Source organism: Styela clava, chromosome 6, assembly GCF_964204865.1.
Source record: "Styela clava chromosome 6, kaStyClav1.hap1.2, whole genome shotgun sequence".
Classification (NCBI taxonomy): domain Eukaryota; kingdom Metazoa; phylum Chordata; class Ascidiacea; order Stolidobranchia; family Styelidae; genus Styela; species Styela clava.
This window is the reverse complement of record NC_135255.1, coordinates 3,363,862-3,386,814: the sequence shown is the minus strand read 5'-3', so window position 1 is coordinate 3,386,814 and position 22,953 is coordinate 3,363,862. Positions and strand designations below refer to the sequence as shown.

General features: G+C 34.1%; 1 protein-coding gene and 1 long non-coding RNA gene across 2 annotated transcripts in view; both read left to right on the top strand.

Annotated features, from left to right (window-relative positions):
- Window positions 1–22,953, top strand: part of LOC144411707 (sulfotransferase 1B1-like) — a 92,309-nt gene that overhangs the window by 21,842 nt on the left and 47,514 nt on the right. The window lies entirely within an intron of this gene.
- On the top strand, window positions 16,066–21,832 carry LOC144424643 (uncharacterized). The gene is made up of 3 exons (XR_013476861.1): window positions 16,066–16,104; window positions 16,887–17,004; window positions 21,368–21,832. It is a non-coding gene; the product is annotated as an uncharacterized LOC144424643 (long non-coding RNA).

Genomic DNA, 22,953 nt, shown 5'->3' with positions numbered 1-22,953 from the left:
GTACACGCTTTAAACCCAATTTGGCCAAATAAATTAATCTGGCGAGTTGGATCACCAATAACAAGTCATGTACTACGTCATGAGCAAAACTAGTCAAAAGGGTGAAATCACATTCGCGCATGCTGCGTTTGACTTCGGAGTCTGAATCCATTTTATTTCCATCTTGGACCGGCTATAAAATACACGATGTCCCGGCTAATATTTTCACCCGAAATCAAAATTAAAAAAGAAACTCCTTATGCAGCGAAAAATATATTCAATGAAAACAGAAAAACGAAATGCATGACGGTGTGCATTAGATTTACAGGAGACAATATTAACTGCCGTTCATTGGTAGTTGAATCCTCTGAATATGCCACTGACCCTCAAATTTTCAGAATTCACAATTTATCTAGAAATTTTTTTTTTTTCCTAATAAGGACCATCAACAAAATTGATCCATTGTCCCAAATTGAATGAAGCTGCAAACGAAAAAACCTTCTTAGTAACAGTTTTCCTCGTTAAAGAATCTACCTTTTTGCTGAAATTTGGTTTCTCCTGGAAAACCACGGGACAAATCAGCTTGGCATTGTTTTTGACGTCCTTCAACTTCTATGGGGTTGTCTTCTTCTATCATACTTAAATTATTATTATACATGCCCTCTTTGTGCCAAAGATCAAATTTTCTCATATTTCTTCTCCCATTTAGCCCCAAAGCTTTTTTCACTACAGCTTCCTGTCCATGCACTGTTTTTAAATGTCGTTTCAATTTAAACAGCATTTTGCCTCAATATAAACATCGCAGTGTTTGCTTGCTCAAGCTGTAGCTAATTTTCTCCCATACCTTTTCACTTTCATCATTCTGAGTGTGGTGCCCACCAGTTGAATGCAGTTCAGACAGCGATATAGTTGGCAACTTACAATTGGGGTCCGCTGATGAAATAAGAACGTAATCAGTAACTGTTTCCCTGACAGTCTTAACTTTGAATTTTTCATCCTCAGAAGACATCTCTCATGTGTGTATCAAATATTGCTGCAATTATCCTTCTGACTAAAATAAGGACTAAATTAAATTTGCTATTTGTTTCTTTGCTATTACTGATACTAGTGCATGGAACAAATTGTATCCCATTTGTAAATTAGGAATACTGTCGCTAAAAGGTTCACAGTATAAAGTAGTATTAAATAGGCCCGGTGGTATACACCTGGCCACACATGATTTGTTTACAAAAAAATTGTATTTGAACGAAGTACACTAGCATGCAAAAAGTACATATCACGAATGCTCCATATATTTTCATATATTTCATGATTAGGTAGTGAGATATTTTGCAGACTCGAAGTGATAACATTATCCCAAACCTAAAGAAAATAAAGCTCGAACTATTTGTGCGACAGCAAAATGTGGCCAAAATATTTCCGTCGCCCAAATACAGCGAAAATAACCCCGTGTTGTCGACCAAATCGATAAAATAGGAATACATATATATCAATTGCATATTTGCTATTTTACAACCGAACGTTATAAATATATTCAATGGGTGCATTGGTTTCAACATAATATTGGTAATTTAGAATACTGAGTCACCACGTGCTATTTTTGTCAGTCGGTTTTGGCGTGCTCGTTTCAAATAATTTGATAAGAAGAGAAGGCTGAAGTATTAATTGCAGTGCATGATATGGATTCTCTCAGGATCGCAATAATATGTGTGAAGTTCGACTGGTTATATTATAGTAGCATAAGATACTATTTACCTCTGGAAAGAGGAAATCTAATAAAAATGATTAACGTATTGCAAACCATGTCAATTCAATCAGTATATTTGTGATCATGGCCATTCTAATATATTGTATTCGAAATTCATAGAATGTGAAAATAGTGGTAAAGTGTACGAATTATAACAAGAAAGGTCAAAACATCATGAATTTCCACCTTCACTCGAAGAATATGAATCAGTACATCAACATATTTTTTTTATTCAGTTGGTAATCTTGGGAACAATACAGGGCTATGAGTTTATGTTACGTCTGCTACTCGTGAAAAAATGATTAGGGTGCTCGCCACACATGAAGTTTGTGCATTCCTTCTATAATATGCAGTCAGCGCAGGGAGTGTGTGTTTGTATTGGCAATTTTACTGAAAGCAAGATTACGCGCATCACTCAAAAATATAGAAAATAATCTCTGAGCCAAGTTACAGGACACAAATGAAGTTGAGAAATATGTATGTGTACCAGGTTAGGGTTAGGCCATAATTTCATATACAAATACTACGGAAGTCACTTGGCTAGTCCCCGAACTCGTAATAGAACTAAAATGGGGAAAATTTAAATAAAATTGTGGCCTAAGCCTAACCTGGTACACATCTACATTCCGGTGTCCGTCATCTTGGTTCACATACTTCGGGAGTACCATTATTTTTTATCCAAGTGTCGCAAGTTTTATAATAGTGGCGAATCCAAAAGAATTACGAGTTGGGTTGCGCGAGACTAACTTACTATACGTCCAACATGTGGTTGGCCAGGTCGAGTATATCATGTATTTTTATAGTCTTTCTTGGCAGTTTAGTGTGGTGGCCTGTAACTTTGCTCAGATATCGGTCTCATTTATTTCTGAGTGAGTGCGCGTGATGTTACCAAGTTGGGCTTTTTCAGCTCATTTTCTCATTGGACACCGAATGTACAAATGGATCTTTTATAAGTCGGTGTAATAAATATACATTACCCATTTGGAGATCCAGAGTCCAGACCTTAGTTGCGCTTGTATGAAGATCCTACCCTAAGCTAAACCCATAAAGGAAGCTTTTCTTACTGCTCCAAGTTGGAATGAGCCGGAATCAATTCTCTTCCTTAGCTTGGAAACTTTGGAGAGAGCCTTTAAATGATCAATGAAATTGTGCATGAACTAACAAAATCCGACAGTCGATGTTATGTTTGACACGAATCATCCAACTAAGCCAAGTCGGGCCAATATTTTCAGCCAGTAAAATCTAGGCTAGCCCTACTCGCGGCCAAAATTATGAAGTTGAGACGTTGAGCCCTAGTTTTGTGAAGCGAATGACTTTAAGTAAATGTTTAATCCATGGCTGCAAAAATTATATACCATGAGATTTTTTCCGTCGGCAGTGGAAAAGCCTACAAAAAAGACATGTTTTTCATATGGCGTTTGCTTAGGGCTAAATTGGTCGCCAAGTCAATCACGCCATCGTAAAATTGTCGCCCAACTAACGACCGTTGAATATCGCGTCATCGTCGGCCTAAAGCTGACTAACTTTTTGCGGGTGGTGGCATTTTCGTTAACCGTCGGCCTAGCTTTGTGATTGTCAGGTTCAATATCAAGTTTACAGCTTTTGGTTTTACTGTAGATGTAGGCAAACATGTAGGCCAAAAGGATAATGGCAAAAAGGTCAACTTTTCTTCCTCCACCTCTGCCTGGTTTTACTTTGAAATTGAAACTCATGCTTCCTAAACTCGATTCTGCAGATAAATAATAATAGATGGAGCAGATAAATAAAATAAAGTACTTCATTGTTACGTAACATTATTAAAGGGAAACACTACGTAATGAAAAGTAATCGACACAGAAATGTAAAATGAATTTATTGATTCATATACCCAGCATTTAAATTTAAAAAAAAACATATCCAATCATATTTTAGGTATGATTAACACAATTCTGGTAGTTTTAGCGGCGCATTTTTGGTGTTCCACGAGGCGACAGAAAAAGTGCAAGTGTTCCGTGGCGAAAAAAATTTCTGGCTTGGGGTATGGATGGTGGGAGGAAGCCGCCAGCAATCCTCTGGTACTAAATTATCCCCTACGGGATTTGAACCTGCAAATCCAAGCGAGGTAATCTTAGGATAGGAATCAAGCGTATTCCTAAGGCTTAGCACGATGCGCCACTCAACGCGAACGTAGTCAGCTGCAGTGCACGGGCTGGCATAGATACTAAATAGATTATAATACGTGTATACCCTTACCCTGTGTGATCAAATCTCAGGATTGTCGTTTACGGCCGTACATACCTGTATCATGATCATTCTTTACCAAGAGGTCTAATCTAGAGACAGACTCAAAGTGCTTCATATGGACCTAGGGTCTACGCGACATATTCGTTCACTCAAAATGGCATTAATAAAATTTAAGAAGCAGCAAATACATCCGAGTTATTAAATAGAGTAGTTTCAATTCACTCATTAATATTGATAGGTAAGTAACAATTTGATTTTGTTACGTTCTTATTGTGGGCCTACGTCAATAATACCTCTTCACGAGCTCCATAACACCAAATATTTGAATGGTCTCGAATAGTTGATGTATTTATTTTATCAGTTGTTGTTGTCGGTATGCTCTTGTCTTGAGCAGTCACTTATTTACTTCACATAGAACCCTGATTATTGCTGTTGCTGATGTTATGTCTCTGCTGTTTGGTTTGGGCGAAGAAATTACTATAACGTAGGCATCGAAACAACGTCACGTTATGACCACCCTTTTAACGACATCGCCGGCACGTTATTGTATGAAAACACAAAATTATTCTTGGCTGCGCAAGTCAATGAGCTAAGATTTGTACGCCAATGCAGAGAATGCATTGATATGACGCTAAACCTCTACACGTCGTTATTCTTTCATTGAGTTGTAGGAAGGTTACATTTTTGATGGCATTCACGTGCGCGTTTACTCGACAAATGTAAACAGACAAATATAATGGAATTGCTGGATTCTTTGTACGAAGCTCCCGTCACTGATGCAAAAATGTGTGATCTGAGATAAACACCCCTGTCACGTTTTAAAATAAAAAATGGGAAATTATGCAGTTTGGGTTAGGAACGATTTGTAAATTTGAATTACCGGCTGAATCTGCATCTCTCACCTTAACTGAATATTTACTATTTCTATTTAATTCGAGCGTTGGCGGGGTGTTGTTTTGGGGCGGGACTTGGTACAAAAGATTCTGAGAATATTACTGTGAACTAGGTATTATACGATGTATGAAGCAAATCCAAACCGCCATTTGCATTCTGCAACTTTGCGATCACGCGTCAGAAGCGTAACGACAACCTGGAGTAATTAAAGTAATCAGTTAAAAACATTTGATTATAACCAATCAGTTGGCTTTTTTCGTCAAATATTTTTGCGCGGGAAGCCACAAGCGACATCGCTTTTAGTCAGTCAAATGTTTGTGGTAGGCTGAGGTTTGATTTTCTGTAGGATGTATGGATATGGTGACTATTGGGTTATGACAGTGAGTTCGAAACAATATTCAGGTGAGCTAAATGTTCTTTATACCTATTGCTTTCATTTTACTATTGTATAAGTGGTAAATTGGAGGTTTTCGGACCTATACGAATTAGAATTATTAACCTAATACAGAAGTACAGATTGATGGATGATTCTCTTTTGTATCGAACTCACTAACAGCGGGTTCCATCGTTTCGTCACAAATAGGCCAAACTTTAAAGCTATATGGCAATAAATAAACTTATCATAATAAGAAACTTAAACGTAATACACTGATCTACGTAACTACGTAAGCTGCATTCCACATGGTACGCTTTACATGAATGTAATGCATAGCTTTCGCAAATGTAGCGCAAAATTCATGGTTTAATAGAGATTCGCCGTAGACCTTTCACTTTTATATATTATTGTCTATAGATTGGATCTTTGTACAAAGACGCTATCAACGTTCAAAATAAGAGATTTAGTAATTATCCAGTTTAAGTTAGGAATGCAGATTGCGCTGGGAATTCAAATTTTTAAATCATTCCTAACCCCAAATGGATAATTACTAATATGTCATTTTAAAACGTGGCGGGAGCTTTGTGCAAAAGATCCGATAGATTCGGTCCCACTGTCCATTGAATATGCTAGCTACAGTTCTGCGACAGTTTATTTATCAATGTTTTAACTTTTTTCCAGATTCAGAAATATTAAAAGTTAAAGATTCAAACACACAAAGTAACAAACGAGGAAAATAACAAGTAAATATTATTTGAACATTTTATTCCACTTTCGACGCCTATTGATTCCTATATACCACTGTTTTCGTTTAAAATGCTAAACAATTCGATGCGAGCGCACCGCGTCTCATTTCTTGCGATCAGAGTCAGCATTGTTATACCACTTATTTGATAGTGTGTTTTCTTTCGAAATTGTAAGATTTATATTTTTACAAGTTTTAGTTATTGTCTTTCGATTCAAAAGTCCAAAAAATTAAGACCCATGTTCACGTTTAAAATGCTAAATAGTTCGATGCGAGCCAACATTGTTATGTCGCTTATTTGATCCTGTGCATTCTATCGAAATTGTAAGATTTATATTTTCACAAGTTTTAATAATTGTCTTTTGATTCAAAAGTCCAAAAAATTTAGACCCACGTTCACGTTTCAAATGCTAAATAGTTCGATGCGAGCCAACATTGTTATGTCGCTTATTTGATCCTGTGCATTCTATCGAAATTGTAAGATTTAGATTTTGCACAAATTTCTATAATTGTGTTTCGAAGCAGAAGTCGAAGCAGAAATACTATGAATATAGTACCTTGTATCCAATTGGTGTACTCTTTGCGACCCCTAAATTTCGTTGCGCGCTTCCCTACTGCATAGCGATCCCCAGTTTGCGATCCATACCGTGAACAATGTGATAATGCTACAAGTTACTGATCAGAGATAATTAGTCATATACTCCATGAAACAGTTATAAAACTTTATTGGGTATTTTATTGGTATTGCAATATTTGCAATTTGTGCAGTTTGAAAACTACACCTGATATTTATATATAAAGTATATATTTGAAATTTAATGGCAATCGCTGAATAAATTTTATTCGTCTAAATTTTCGATTTTATGAAATTAAATGTCGAAATTTACCAGTTACGTATTTTATTAAAACTTACGTATATTTTTAGAAGAAAATATTCAAAAAAGAGTCTTACTTTAAGAATACAAAATGAGATACAATATGATAAACTAACATATCATTTTAACTAAAGAATGTAATTTTGGGGAAATCAGCGACATAGTTGAAAATGACCTAAATTGAATTACATAGTTAGTTTTTTGTATCTTTAGCATAAGCCTAGCTTTGTAGTGTCTCTGTCAAATAACATTTGAGTGAATTAACTACCTGAAAATGGCATATTTGGCTCAACGAAATTCAGTTTAATTCAAATTTAGAATTGGCTTATAAAATCACGACCTATATATTGATTTTCAGCGTTTTGAAACACTGCTTGGAAGTCGGCAGGACAATTTATAATTGCACCAAAAGAAATTCGTCAAGAGTCAGGTTTTCATCACTGAGTGAGATGGAGGCCTATCAAGTCTGAGAAGCAAGTATGTAACCAAATCATTTGAAATCTTTCAATTTACATGTCTATAAATAAATGATATATTGTATTTTTTTCGGGAAATCTACTAACAAATTATTACTTTTAATATATTGAGTATTAGCTTAGTTTTGTTTCGTCTATCAAATGAAATTTTCTTTCAATCACAACCTCAAAATTAATTTTATAATTAGATGATTCGCACAACTACCGTTTTATTCTGGCTATTGAGTCGGCCCAGTAAATAAGGCGGGGTTCATTTTTTAGAAATGAAAACTAAGATTTTTTCGTTCCCGCCCAATAGTCGAGACACAAGAATGCATAACTATGCATTATAAACTTATCATAATAAGAAACTTAAACGTAATACACTGATCTACGTAACTACGAAAGCTGCATTCAACATGGTACGCTTTACATGAATGTAATGCATAGCTTTCGCAAATGTAGCGCAAAATTCATGGCTTAATAGAGATTCGCCGTAGGCATTTTACTTTTATATATTATTGTCTATAGATTGGATCTTTGTACTAAGATCCTATCAACGTTCAAAATAAGAGAATTAGTAATTATCCAGTTTAAGTTAGGAATGCAGATTGCGCTGGGAATCCAAATTTTTAAATCATTCTTAACCCCAAATGGATAATTGCTGATCTGTCATTTTGAAACGTGGCGGGAGCTTTGTGCAGAAGATCCGATAGATTCAGTCCCACTGTCCATTGAATATGCTAGCTACAGTTCTGCGACAGTTTATTTATCAATATTTTAACTTTTTTTTAGATTCAGAAATATTAATAGTTAACGATTTAAAGACACAAAGTAACGAACGAGGAATATTACAAGTAAATATTATTTGAACATTTTATTCTACTTTCGACGCCTATTGATTCCTGTATACCACTGATTTCGTTTAAAATGCTAAACAATTCGATGCGAGCGCATCGCGTCTCAGTTCTTGCGATCAGAGTCAGCATTGTAATACCCCTTATTTGATAGTGTGTTTTCTTTCGAAATTGTAAGATTTATATTTTCACAAGTTTCAATAATTGTCTTTCGATTCGAAATTCCAAAAAATTAAGACCCACGTTCACGTTTAAAATGCTAAATAGTTCGATGCGAGCCAACATTGTTACGCCGCTTATTTGAAGCTGTGCATTCTATCGAAATCGTAAGATTTAGATTTTGCACAAGTTTTAATAATTGTGTTTCGAAGCAGAAGTCCAAAAAAATACTATAAATATAGTACCTTGTATCAAATTGGTGTACTCTTTGCGACCCCTAAAGTTCGTTGCGCGCTTCCCTACGGATAGCGATCCCCAGTTTTCGATCCCTACCGTGAACAATGTGATAATGCTACAAGTTACTGATCAGAGATATTTAGTCATATACTCCATGAAACAGTTATAAAACTTTATTGGGTATTTTTGTTGTTATTTCAATATTTTCAATTTGTGCAGTTTGAAAACTACACCTGATATGTATATATAAAGTATATATTTGAAATTTAATGGCAATCGCTGAATAAATTTCATTCGTCTAAATTTTCTAAGTTTTGGATTTTAGGAAATTAAATGTCGAAATTTACCCGTTACGTATTTTATTAAAACTTACGTATATTTTTAGAAAAAAATATTCAGAAAAGAGTCTTACTTTAAGAATACAAAATGAACTACAATATGATAAACTAACATATCACTTTAACTGAATGATGTAATTTTGGGGAAATCAGCGAAATAGTTGAAAATGACCTAAATTGAATTACATAGTTGGTTTTTTGTATCTTTAGCATAAGCATAGCTTTGTAGTGTCTCTGTCAAATAACATTTGAGTGAATTAACTACCTAAAAATGGCATAGTTGACTCAACGAAATTTAGTTTAATTCAAATTTAGAATTGGCTTACAAAATCACGACCTATATATTGATTTTCAGCGTTTTGAAACACTGCTTGGAAGTCGGCAGAACAATTCATTGCACCAAAAAAATTCGTCAAGAGCCAGGTTTCCATCACTGAGTGAGATGGAGGCCTATCAAGTCTGAAGAGCAAGTATGTAATCAAATCATTTGAAATCTTTCAATTAACGTGTCTATAAATAAATGATATATTTTATTTTTTTCGGGAAATCTACTAACAAATTATTACTTTTGATATATTGAGTATAAGCTTAGTTTTGTTTCGTCTGTCAAATGAAATTTTCCCATAATCACAACCTCAAAATTAATTTCATAATAACATGATTTGCACAACTACCGTTTTGTTCTGGCTATGAGTCGGCCCAGTAAAAAATGCGGGGGTCATTTTTTAGAAATAAAAACTAGGCTTTTTTCGTTCCTTATGCATTACATTGATTTTTTTTTGTCAGTTTAGGCACCAATGCGCGCTCATAATTGTATATGGCAAAATCTGTTAAAACCATACCATGTTCATTTCGTATAATCGCGGAATTAACTGTTTTGTACTACAAATTAACTGTAGCAATATCCGGTGTATAATGGCGTAGTCAGTACAGCGCTGCACGTTCAGGGGCTAGCTGCTGTGTTGTCCCATCTGCTGTCGTTTCGTTTATTCGTTCAAACCAAAAGGCCAATTATTATCTTGCAATGTCGGTTTATTTAAAGGTCATTAGGCCAGCATAAATGAAAGGCGTAGGGCGTAAGGCGTAAGGCGTAGGGCGTAGGCGCGTAGGCGCTGATTTCCCCAAAATTACATCCTTCAGTTAAAATGATATGTTACTTTATCATATTGTATCTCATTTTGTATTCTTAAAGTAAGACTCTTTTCTGAATATTTTTCTCTGAAAATAGGGCGTCGCGTTGTGATTACGACAAACAGTGAAAGTTATTCATAGTGATACTATAAGTTGATCCAGCAGTGTATATCTGCAGAGATACTGAAAGGATTTGAACTATGCCTCATTAAGTGCAATTCGGGTAAAACACAACCCCAACTCAATAACCATGCAAATATTAAAACGCATTGTTTAATTAACTTGTTGTTTATCATAGGGTGCCTATATATACAATGATATGCCTAATTTTTTGAAATCGTAGTCCTGGCCTTTTTTATTAATCTGATGAGAGTTTTTGCCACAATTGGTAGTTTACACTAACTACCATACTATATAAAATAATCAGGCTAATTTCCTAAATGTAACTGTGGCTCATCGTGACCTGCACGCTCTGGTAGTAAACAGTTGATAACCATGTCATTGATGTTCCCAACTAGTTCAAACTGGAACTGCCCCAAATTTCCAATAATGATATTATCAGAGTGCGTCATTCTAACCGTATTAAGATAGCCGTTAATCTTATATCTTATAGAAATTTCTTCAGTTGATTCGATCTTTCATACGGCACTCACCGTCAATATAAAATATAGTAGTTTCAAAACTCTAGAATTATTACTTTTTTAATTAGATATCAGAAACTTGAGTGTCGCTGCTCGATAACCAGTCTGATTCCAAAAAGGTTACTATATATATACATGTGATCCCACCGAATTGTAAATCAACTATAGTCAGCCTATATTCCCGTTGCTGGTAGTCTCAGTAATCATACCGTCCCATGTACATAAGTGTTCGAAAAAGGGAAATACATTCCTTATTTCCCTATCGTTTATTCCGTAGTAATCATCTGTCATGCTCTTATATTTAGATAGATATATATATAATATGATGTCTAATGTCTGTGGCTGTAGTTATTTATTGACGTATATTTTCAGGAAGTCGCTGGGAAGGAAAGACTATAGAAAACTTGAAGGTAAAATATAACACACTAATAAATGATTAACTAGTTAAGATTCAGATAATGAGATACAACATAGCACACCGACAAATCATTCCAAATGTGTAATATTTATAATATTGAAAATCTGCAAACAATATCGAATGAACGCAAATGAATATCAGTAGGTTACAAGTTGTCGTCTTTGTATCTTTAGAATAAGCATAGCTTATCACAAGGGCGTGGACAATTTTTCGAAGGGCGTTAAGGTAATTAAGAATAGAAATATTGGCTAGATTTATCTTTCCCGCCTTATTTTTAATATTTTTATTTCTTGAATATGTAGTCGTATTTTCAACGTGCTTTGCAATGAATATAAATATAAGTTATATGATGTGTTGCAATATTATACACTGACAAATCACTCCAAAGTAATATTTGTAATTTTGGGGGAAATTTGTGAATAATTTTATCAATGAACTGAAAATTAATTTTTTTATTTTTATGTATCTAAAGCAGCGTTTCCCAACCTTTCTTGGTCGCGGACTGTTTTCTCACTGGCGAAAACCTTTGCGGACTCGAGGAGCGTTTATTGCAACCGTAGTTTGTGTGAAGAAGCAATAAAACCGAACACGACATTACAATTTTAAAATTGGAAATTCGCCCAATTATGCGTTCGTTAAAAGAGCCGACTTTTTAGTGTATAATGGCCGTTTCTGTCGCATAATATTCAGTCTACGACAACGACGAGAATTTAAAATGTCTTTCTATTTTAATTTATTGTGTTCATGGTAACTCGCGGTTGCGTCGACTTACAACAAGATGAAAGCATTACTTCTTTAAATGCCACGGAAATCTGCGGACATAATATAAGAATATATTGCCCGATTATATTTAGTTTTGATACATAGCTTTTGCGATCTTGCGATTTTGTTATCGCCGTTAGAAAAAATCTATTTTCTGCTGTAAAGTTCCAAAAGGTACAACTTCATTTAGCACTTAAAAATATATTTAAAGTTTATTAGTAAATGAAAAATACATATTTGTCGCCTTGCTTTACTATTAAGGTAATTGTGATGATTTTAATCGGCAATTGTGTTGACGAAATAAAAGCAATACTACTCGGAAAATATCAATATGGTCCAAGTGCCCGATTATATTTTGTTTTGATTCGTATTTTTGTGAATTCAACAAATCTGAGCTTTTTGTACAACACTTACGGCGCTCCAGTATTGTACTTACCAAGGTAGGGACTAAGGCAAAGAATCCCAAGGAAAAATGCCCTGGCACGTATACCACGGTAGCACCCGAAATTTGGCGATTTGCAATGTCCAAAAAAGCGTTTTTAATCGGTCGTGGACAATCATAAAACAAAACTTATGCTGTTATCCGTTTTATTTTTAGTATTTTGTATAGCCGCTTTTCAATTTAGAAAATTTGGGTTGTCACCATTGACACCTCCAAAAAAAAAAATATTTCTCGTTGTTCGAACTCGCGAACTCTATCGAAGCTTGTGCAGACTCGTGTTTTCGTCGTAAGGTGTTTTCGTCACCTGTTACCAAATTTTCGAATAGTAAATTGCTATTCTAATAGTTGAATATTCGAATATATGCCCAGTCCTACTCATTGACCAGTAATTATTGACTCGAATAATGTTATGTGAATAAACTTGTCTTTTATGTTTTATGTAAATTCTAACGTAAATCGTAACTTGGCTGATAGTTAAGTTTCGCAAAAGCCCGCAGTGAATTTCTGGCTCGTTGCGGACTCATTCAAACGCTTCGCGGGCTCATTTGAGACCGCGGAATCGGGTTGGGAAACCCTGAATTCTAAAGTATAAGCATAGCTTCTCTGTGCTCCTACCAAATTACATCATCTGTAACTTATGAACCTAAAATTTAATAATGACATAGTTCGAACAACTATATATAGTTCAAATCAATATTATACAAAATTTACCTACATTTCATTATCTCATAAAAATTTCAGCTTTCTGAAACACTTCTTGAGAGCGGGAAAGACAATTTATCATTATATCTATAGACATGCGGAATTATTTGTTCGATTATGCATCACTGAGAGAGGTGGCTGTCTCGAGTCTAAAGAGCAAGTATGTTATTACAATTTTTCGAATCTTCTTACATTCATCACCATTATTCACGGATCCCCACAATAAATTTTAAAATTGTTATCTATTACTATTCCTAAGTAAGTTAAAATTACTTTACCTAATTTAAATGCTAAACATTTTAATAGGATTAATACCAGACATAAATAAATCTAAATTTCACACATAAATTAAATATATTAGGATGTAAACTCAACAAACATATTATCAAATTTCGGGTCGAACACCCTTTTGTTGTTGGAATACTGAAAAAGTCCTAATAACGTATGCGATGGCAGTTGGTAGAATCACCGATAGTTTTCGTCAGCGCGACGTGTTTTTAAACAACTTATGTGCCTATTCCTTGGCATATGAATGTATTGTTCCACGAGGCCGACGATAACTTTTTATTTTTGTGCGGAATTATGAGTTCAGTGTGCGAAACAAGTTAGAATGCTATATTATAAAAATCGCTGAAGAGATGCTAAGAATAAATGATAAAGAGGAGAATCCGCAACCCAATTTTTTGATTGAAAACCGGCATTATTAAATATTGAAACTAAAATCTAAAACGAAGGATATCACCATAAGTTACGTTCTAGCAGTCTCGCAGCAGATTGAAAACGCTTTTTAGACATTGTAAATTTGTGTTATGTTAGTATTTCTTCAGACTGTATACCATGTGGTAACTGAAATCGAAACACAGTGAATTGTTCGCGCGATGTACCTTTGTCCATTTTGAAACTACCGATGGAGCCCAATACGACCTTTTCTCGGTATGATATATAAAATAATTAATGCAAAATATATCGAACAAATTTTTTTTTGCAAATTTAAATATTACTATCGTTCGTATTTTGTCCATATCTTTAAAATAATTTTGAGCGCAAACAAATCAAATTTGACTAACCTTAAAATACGATTCCGGTCTACTTATGGTTGGCAGTTTGGGACGTATTTTATGCAGTTTTTGAATAGTAATTTTTAATTTTAATAATCGTTAAAGTTTCCTCGACTAAAATTCGAGTAACGAAGAACACAAATAAATTACTATGAAATTACTATGACAAGATATGTCAAATGCTCGCACCGGCTATGAATTGAATATTTTACTCGAGAGACAACTTTTTATCCACTGCGATCCTACTTATAGATAATGTCACATTTGAATTTACGCTCGTTGTCATATTTCGACGCTACTGATGTCAAATTTTATTAATGATGTCATTACTTTTTTGGACAGTAAAAAAATTAGTCAAGTCAGTATTTTAATAAGTAATCGAATAGCTCGCGAGCGCCTAAGTTTCTCTCACAGAGCTCTTTGAATACCTATGCACTAATAGACCAAGGGAGAAATTTTCGTAAGATTGTTTGAAGTATCGTTGTACATGTTTAATATCTGAGTTTTAGGCAGAATATTGTACAATTTTAGCATCTCTTTGAAAATTGGCTGTTTGCATCTAATAATTAAATATTCACTCCAGCTTACCATCTTAAAGTTTTGTGGCAACGCTTCCAAATGGCCAAAAACCTAATATGGATACGCATTATCGCGATAGTTACCATATGTCCAGGCTTGCCTATGGGAAACGTCCCATGAGATGGAATGGGACAACCCACATTTGTATGTTCCATGGGACACGTGGGACACGAAAACCGTATGATTTCCGGGGAAATAATGGTAAAAAATTTCGTTATAAATTTCGTGTCAATATATTTGAGCGTGTCTATATTTCTTATGTTTTATTTATACGGGTACTACGTTATTGATAACATGGTCCTTATTATTCTGTGTAGAATTTACTTGTTTAATCTTATGAGCAAAACTCGTTTTTGCCACAAAATAGTATCATACTGTAAAAAAAGAATCCGACTAAGCTCAGAAATGTAACTGTAAATTATCATGGTCTCAGTGGTTTCCAAACTTTTTAGTCGCACTAATATATACAGTAATATATACAACTTCATCGCCCCCCAGTTTACAAAACGTTTGTTTTGGACATTGTTTGAGGTCAGAAACGAATATATTACAGAACAAATAAACAAGATAAATCATAGTTTATAGTGTTTTTAATGAGATAGAATAACTTAGTGGTCTTCCAAAGAGTATTTTTTTTTTTGGTGACATTTCGTCATCCACAATCTCAAATCGCCCCGTTTACTAATCGAACGGCAATTTCGTTGTTTTGATAGCACTTGTTTCGTTGTTACAAACCCCTTCTCCACCATATAAGAGGTCGTAAATGAAAGAATCCAGGTTTCTGCTTTCTGCCTCTTTTGCATGGTTTGTCAAATTATGAGAGATTTTCATTAAAAAGATACAAACGACTAACTGTTCACTAAATTATTAGGTTATAATATAATTTACTCTTAAACATGTTGTACGGTAAATTCTCTTACGTAAAAAAATATAATCTACCCTTCGAGTGTAGATTGAAAGGCAATCCTTGGTGGTCATTGTAACCATATGTTGCATGTTGATAAGTGTTCGAAGCTGGCAATATTCCAAATGAGCTGTTACTAAGTGCGAGTATTCATATCTTCTATGCATGCGTGTATGTTTGACGCTGTATTAATGCGAATATTACTACCCTAAAATCGTTTATCATGAGGTACCTGAGCTAACATATCTAACTTCGTTAAAAGCATAGTCCTTATCATTCTATCATTTTACATGGCTGATACCATTTTTTATTTATTTTGAAACCCGTTTTCACCACAAATGGTAGGTCACGCGAAGTACCATACTATGTAAATGAATCTGACAGAGGGTATTAAGTTTTTAAATCTAGAAATATATTCCCTATTTCTTTATAGTTTATTGCGAGTATCAATATGTTATGTTCTTATAATGAATGTATAATGTATACAATCCCTGTGGCTAATTTAACTTATTAAAAATTATTTGATGAAATATATATTTTTAGTTGTTGGTAAGAAAAAGAAGAGAGGACCTGAATATTAAGGTAAATATAACGCACAATGCCTGTGGTACACAAATATTTTAAGCCGCCCAAGATAGGAATTTCTCAAGTCTCGCGCACCACCTCAAAATAACTAGTTAACAATGTGATACAAAAACACAGATAGTTAGTGCGGACGTTTCCGTCAAGGAGCACGTTGCAAATACGTGTATGAAACGTATATAATGAAATAAATTAAGAAAATAAGGCAGAAAAGATTTCACGCTTTTTTTGAAGTTCCATCAATCAGCTTCACGTCGCCTTAAAATGTTTACGCCCCCATGTGAGGCGCGCCCCGCCGTTCGAAAACCACTGCTCTAGTAAATAATTGACTAGTCGATATTTATATGATGAGATACAATATATTGCACTGACAGATCATTCAAATTAAGTAAAAATTGTAATTTTCGTGGAAATCAGCAAATAATTTTATATTAAACCAAAAATTAATATTTTTATTTTTTTTTAACTTCTAGTACAAGCTTAGCTTCTCATGTCCCTGTTAATCACAACTCCAAAGATTGATAATGACATAGTTCGAACAACTATATCTTTTCTCCGTAATTTTGTCAAATAGTATTTTTTGTGAATTAAATAACTTGATAATGTCTTAGGTCAACGAAATTTAGTTTCACCTAAAGTTAGATAGACTCGGTATACACATATTCACGACATTAAATTGATTTTTTCATGCATTTTCAATATAAGCTTACCTTTGCTTTACCTCTGTCAAACAGCATTTTTTGTGATTTATCATTCCAAATCTACTATATATTTATTTTCAGTTTTCTAGAACACTGCTTGGAAGAGTCATGCTTCAAACGGAATCGACATTTTTAATAGTCTGGTGCATCACTGAGTGAGATGGAAGCCTATATATTTAGTCCAAAGAGTAAAGAGCAAGTATGTAATCTTATAAATCTTTCAATTCATATTTTGTCAGGTATAAACTGATATATCATGTCCAAAATATTTCTCCCAATTTCATTTATGTAATTTCGTAAAGTCATGTAATGCAATCGTTAGTTCATGGACAGGTATGCAGTTTTTAGCTGGTATGCAATAAATTTTGCTACTTTGTTCATTTCGCATACATAATTCCCGAAAAGACGCGGGTTATGTTTCCTTTTGGGCGTTCTCCCATCGTTTGACAAGTATTGAAGTATGCACCAGTCGACAGCAATGAGATTATAATAGTGGCAATGGGGCATTTGTGGCTGCATTAATACAATTGGTTGGTCCTCATTTTATACAATTTATTGTATTCTTACTTTATGGGTTTGTTTCGTCGCCATAGCGTTTTGTCAGTTTTTCAATAGTCTAGAACAGTAGTTTTTAACAATGGTTCAATCGAATTTTTGGTGTTTGTTGGAGCTGTTCCATGGGTTCGACGAGGGTCCTTTAAATTAAAAGAGTTTTATATTATAGGACTTTTCTATCACATCGTCAACTAAATATGCAAGTTTAACTACAGTTCATCTCGAATATTTAAACTTAATAACTAATAAATTAGCGTTGCTGTTTGTATAGCGTTGCGCAGTTGTAAGTTTTAGTGAACCCGTCATCTCCACGGATGTCGTGCGCTTTGGTGTTTGGGCTTATATGATAGTGCCCTTAGATGCTTTCTGCTTATGACTTTGAAACATTTTGGGTTGTTATGACAAACCAAGGATTTTCAAGCTGAATCTTTTTATTTCCTATAACCTCGCACGAAATTAGGCTTCCCCTTTATAAAGTTAGGATTGGGCACCCCAATTTTTCAACCATTTGGTACAATGAGGTTTGGCCAGAGCTTTCAGGATAGCGCAGGGGTTCGACAGGCTCGGAAAGGGTAAGTTAGGTAGTATTATTTTATTTGATGTTGCCATTTGAGAAAGAAATGAAATGTTCATTTCTAATTCTCTGATGAAGCGTAATAAATTGGTAGATTTGAAAGCACTCAACATCAAAACTTTCTAATAAATTTTAGAATTTTCTGATTTTGTTGTAACGTAACGATACTGACCAGTTTGTTCTTTATCAGGGCTTGCGAGTGCTTTACAGAGCAATGCTGTATTACATAATGGTATTTTGCGAAAATCTATGGGGTTAAGAGAAGGAACTGCAAAATTCGTGGTCCTAATACCATGTTCTATTTATACAAGATTCCCCACACTATATCTCCGCCATACCAAAAATGCTTGATCAGATGTTTGAAAGCAATGCACAACAGCAGATTCATAAAAAAAACGCAATTTACTGGTGGAAATATTTGACTGAAAATATATTAATTGAAAGCGAAAGTTTTTCGGATTTTGTCTCTCTTAGTGTGAATTCATTAGAACCGTTGAGTTTTAATTTCGGACACGACATAGTTTTGGTGGTAAAAATGTAAATCAAACAGCAGGGGTGTACAACTTGTAATACAGAAGGACCAGAAACGAATAACTGGGTGAAAAGTAATTACCTTTTATTTCACGGGCCGACATTGAGTTACTCGCGGAATTTTATCGTATTTTCAATCCTTAATATCTACTTTTTAATATGCTTGTAGAGAGTAAAATGATATTTTCTGTTGTTTGCGGGCTATTTCTGTTTTTATTAGCTGAACTGGTATTTATCCGACGCTGACACTGGACAATCATAGTTTCTAATATGTGTATTGAAATGGTATATTTTTGAACGCAAAGTTAACGGTTTTAAGCAAACCTACGAGCCAGACAAATCCTAGTTACACTGCGCGCACGCCAAGTCATATTTATTAATTCCTCGCTCAATCGTTTATTTATCTTTTTTAGCTGCAAATAAGGGGTCATTTCACTCGAAACTGGAAATAATAAAATACAATGATATACAGCAATAATTGCGAAAGTCGTTCAGGTTCATTCGCGGGCCGTTTTTCCGAAGTTCTTCTTCATTTTTTTTTTTGTCAAGACTAGTTTTTTATTTCACATTTTGTTTTCTCTATGTATAAAACATTTTATATAGTTTTTGATTGGTATCAAATTGTTGTGTTTGATTATAACTCTATCTGTTTATCCTCGTTTGTGCGCTTCATATTCCAACGGTTGATGTTCTGACTTCTTTTCAGAAGGTGCAGTCCTTCTGTCGGGTATCCAATATAGCAAAAAAAAATGATTTCTTGTGATTGGTTGCTAAATCTGTTGTAGGCTGCACTGTTGTATATTTGACGCTTACAATAGATATTCATATTTTCGAGCGCACAGAAAACAGTTCCAAACATGCTGGCAAGCCATAAAACATCCAATTTACACTGCACACATGCCAAGTCATATTAATTAAGCCCTCGCTTAATCGTTTGTTCGTTTATTCTGATCCTCTGCTAATAGGTGGACATTTATAAACTTGTTTTGGTATCCCAAGGGCCTGACAATGTAATCTCGTTGTACCGTACAGTTTGTCAACTAGCCGCGTTTTCTATTACTGTAACTTGTTTCTAATTTTTATGGTGGGGAGGGTTTGAATAATTTTAGGGTAAAACACGTCCAACTAACCGTTAACTGAAGGTGCTTAAATTCACCCAATATGCCTGATAACGCCTCTGTACGAATGCGGAGCACTGGTCAAACTTGTGCGTGCACTGAAAAGTATACACAAGTAGCAAACTAATTCATAACATAAGCCGAGATAAAGTAATGATTATGAAACAGAATGTGTTTGTGCGTTAAGCTGTGTTTAGAAACACAAAGATTAAGTATGAGCAATGCTGTTTCCCAACCGCGCGAATAGAAACGGGAACAGGATTATAATCTGATTTTAGCCATTTATTAGCCCAACTAGCTCAACTAATTTGGCTATTTTTGCAGCCAATTTTTTATATTGACATTTTTAGCATTACATGGAAGTTATGAAGAAATATATCGAATGGGAATTTTTCGATGTGTAAAATACAAAATACGTCGTTATATTGGCATAAAATTTTGCGAATGCAACTCGATGTATCAGTTAAACAGGATGAGTGAAAATTTATTCATTTTACCACCCACAGCCGAACCGATATTATTAGCGTCAGTGTGCAATGTATTCAAATTAAAAAACGTATTAGGATTCAAAACATTAATTTCTCATTATCCGAAATATGTCTTTTCCAATCTGAAAAATTGTGTGGCATGAATAATGCTTGCAAACTGTTACTTTGACTAGTTTGGATTTCACGCTTAGAATAATAATTACATAGCATGTAAATGTCGGCAATTTCTGCTTTAAAATATTAATATCGACGTTTTATCGTTGTTGTCGGATCGGTTTCGGCGACAAGTGGTATAGGTACATCTCTCTAGTTGGAATCTCGAGTATAATGTAATGGCCGTTAAATGTAATGTTTAAAATAGATATCCACTTCATGCGTTCTTGTATCACATGATATGTTGTAAGACAATGCACTATTTTACTACAAACAAAAAAAAACTCGTATGCTAACAAATAGCATATTTTATTAGGCCATCTTAAGCATGTAATTGGTTACACATACTACTACTAAGATTCATTTCCTCAGCTACAGACAAAGTTTGATTGTTTCATTTCGTATATATATTTGACCCGGGGTTATTTTGAAAGTTATCGGGCATTGTCCTTTTGATGAATGACCGCCTACTTACTCCCTTAAGGCAATTTCATCTTCTGTTCGTGGGAAGAAAATAGGCATGTTCACGTAAACAAAATCTTGTATCGGTCTTGTCTTCTCATATTCTGTTTGTTTATTATCATTTCGGATCATTGAGAGTCGGCTATTTAGGAGTTAATTTGCATTATAAGTTTGTCGTTTAAGTAGTGTTAATTAAATTGCCGTATTGTTAAACGGATTGTTTGCTTGTTTTATATTCTGGTTGTGATAGGGTTCATTCATATTGCATAAATTAATGTTGCTATTGTTTGCATCTTTTGGAATTGAGTATGTTGTCGACATACTAGGTCGGTCGTAAACTTTAGAAGCCCTATTCATTAATAGTTTTGACTTCTACAATAATCATTTTTATCACCACACTATTTGTCGCGTTTCATCACATGTTATTCGTCTCTCGTACTTTGTTTGTGTAGATCGGATATTTATTTTATTGCCAGTAATAGACTACACCTATATTCAAGGTTGTGGAGTTGTTAATATCCATATAACTGGCAGGTTATATGTCTAAGGGATGATGGCGCGAAGCATCACCGCCCAGAACGTTATAGGCAGGCATCTTGTAGAGCTTCATCATACGTAATAAGTTGCTCATAATTTACTTCCTCTATTATAAAAAGGCATAATACCTAAAACATTTTACAGGATTCCTCAAATATGGAACTTCACGACACTTTCTGTTTTTCAAAAAGAAATGAAACTCAATTATTAAAATATGAAGAAGAGTTTTATTAAAGATAACTAAGATGTGCTATCCAACAAATGCATTGGGCCCACACACAAGACTTTGATATTGAAAAATAGACTGTTGTTTGAGACTATCCCATTGTCATATGTACTTTAAGCTCGTATGCATGTGCACTGGTTACTAATATGTGGTCGCAAACAAATGCATGGGGGTGCACACGCAAATGCATTTTATATCAAATAAGACTGTTGATTAAAACTATACCAAAATGCCATACATACTGTAAAAGGATTAAATGCAGAAATTTAATATGAGTCGACCCATGAGGAACTAACTATTTATGTAATTTGAATTATTGTAAACGGATTCTTGATTATACATTTATTAATGGATTGAATCAAAGCTCAGAAAACTATATACGATTGTTATTTATATTCTAACACCCTGCAATGCCATTCTGTTTTTGATGTCGTGGTATGAAAATTTTTAAATACTTCGTTTTACGTTATTCTTACTTCAGAATATTTTTATTACTGTTAATGTATATTTTTAATGAAGCGTTTCTGTAATATGCTGTATCATTATTTGCCTATCTTTTTGTCATAATCATTATTTTCTATTGTATTTTTTAAAATATTTTCAACAGGGAAAACAAGATATTGTGACAGCGACAAAAGAAGAAATATATTGACAGGGTTGCCATGGCTTTTCATATTTAATATTTTATTTGTTATAGATAGATTTAGACCGATTCCCGCCATTAGGAATAATATTAGGCTTAGATATTTTAACTGTTATTCTAGCTTTTCAGGGGCAGAATTATAGAGGCAATGAAGAAATTAGGAATAGACCGATACAAGGAGAATCTACACATTACATGTAAATAATTTTACGATTTTTATTAGGATTAGATATTTTTAATGTTATTTTAGCGTTTCAGGAGCAGAATTATGAAGGCCATGAAGAAATTAAGAAAAGAAGATACAAGGAAAATCTACACATTGCATGTAAATATTTTTACGAATTTTGTTGGGATTAGATATTTTTAATATTCTAGCTTCTCAGGCACAGATTTCTGAAAGCAATGAAGAAATTGAGAAAAGACGGATACAAGGAAAATCTACACATTACATGTAAATATTTTCACGAATTTTATTAGAATTGTATATTTTTAATGTTATTCTAGTGTTTCAGGGGCAGAATTATGAAGGCCATGAAGAAATTAAGAAAAGAAGATACAAGGGAAATCTGCACATTGCATGTAAATATTTTTACGAATTTTGTTAGGATGAGATATTTTTAATATTCTAGCTTCTCAGGCACAGAATTCTTGAAGCAATGAAGAAATTGAAAAAAGACTGATACAAGGAAAATCTACACATTACATGTAAATATTCCAGATTAATACTCCAGTTTCTCAGGCACAGAATTCTGAAGGCAATGAAGAAATTAAGAAGAGACAGATACAAGGAAAATCTACACAATAAATGTAAATATTTTACGAATTTATTTTAGGCTTAGATTTTTAATGTTATTCTAGCTT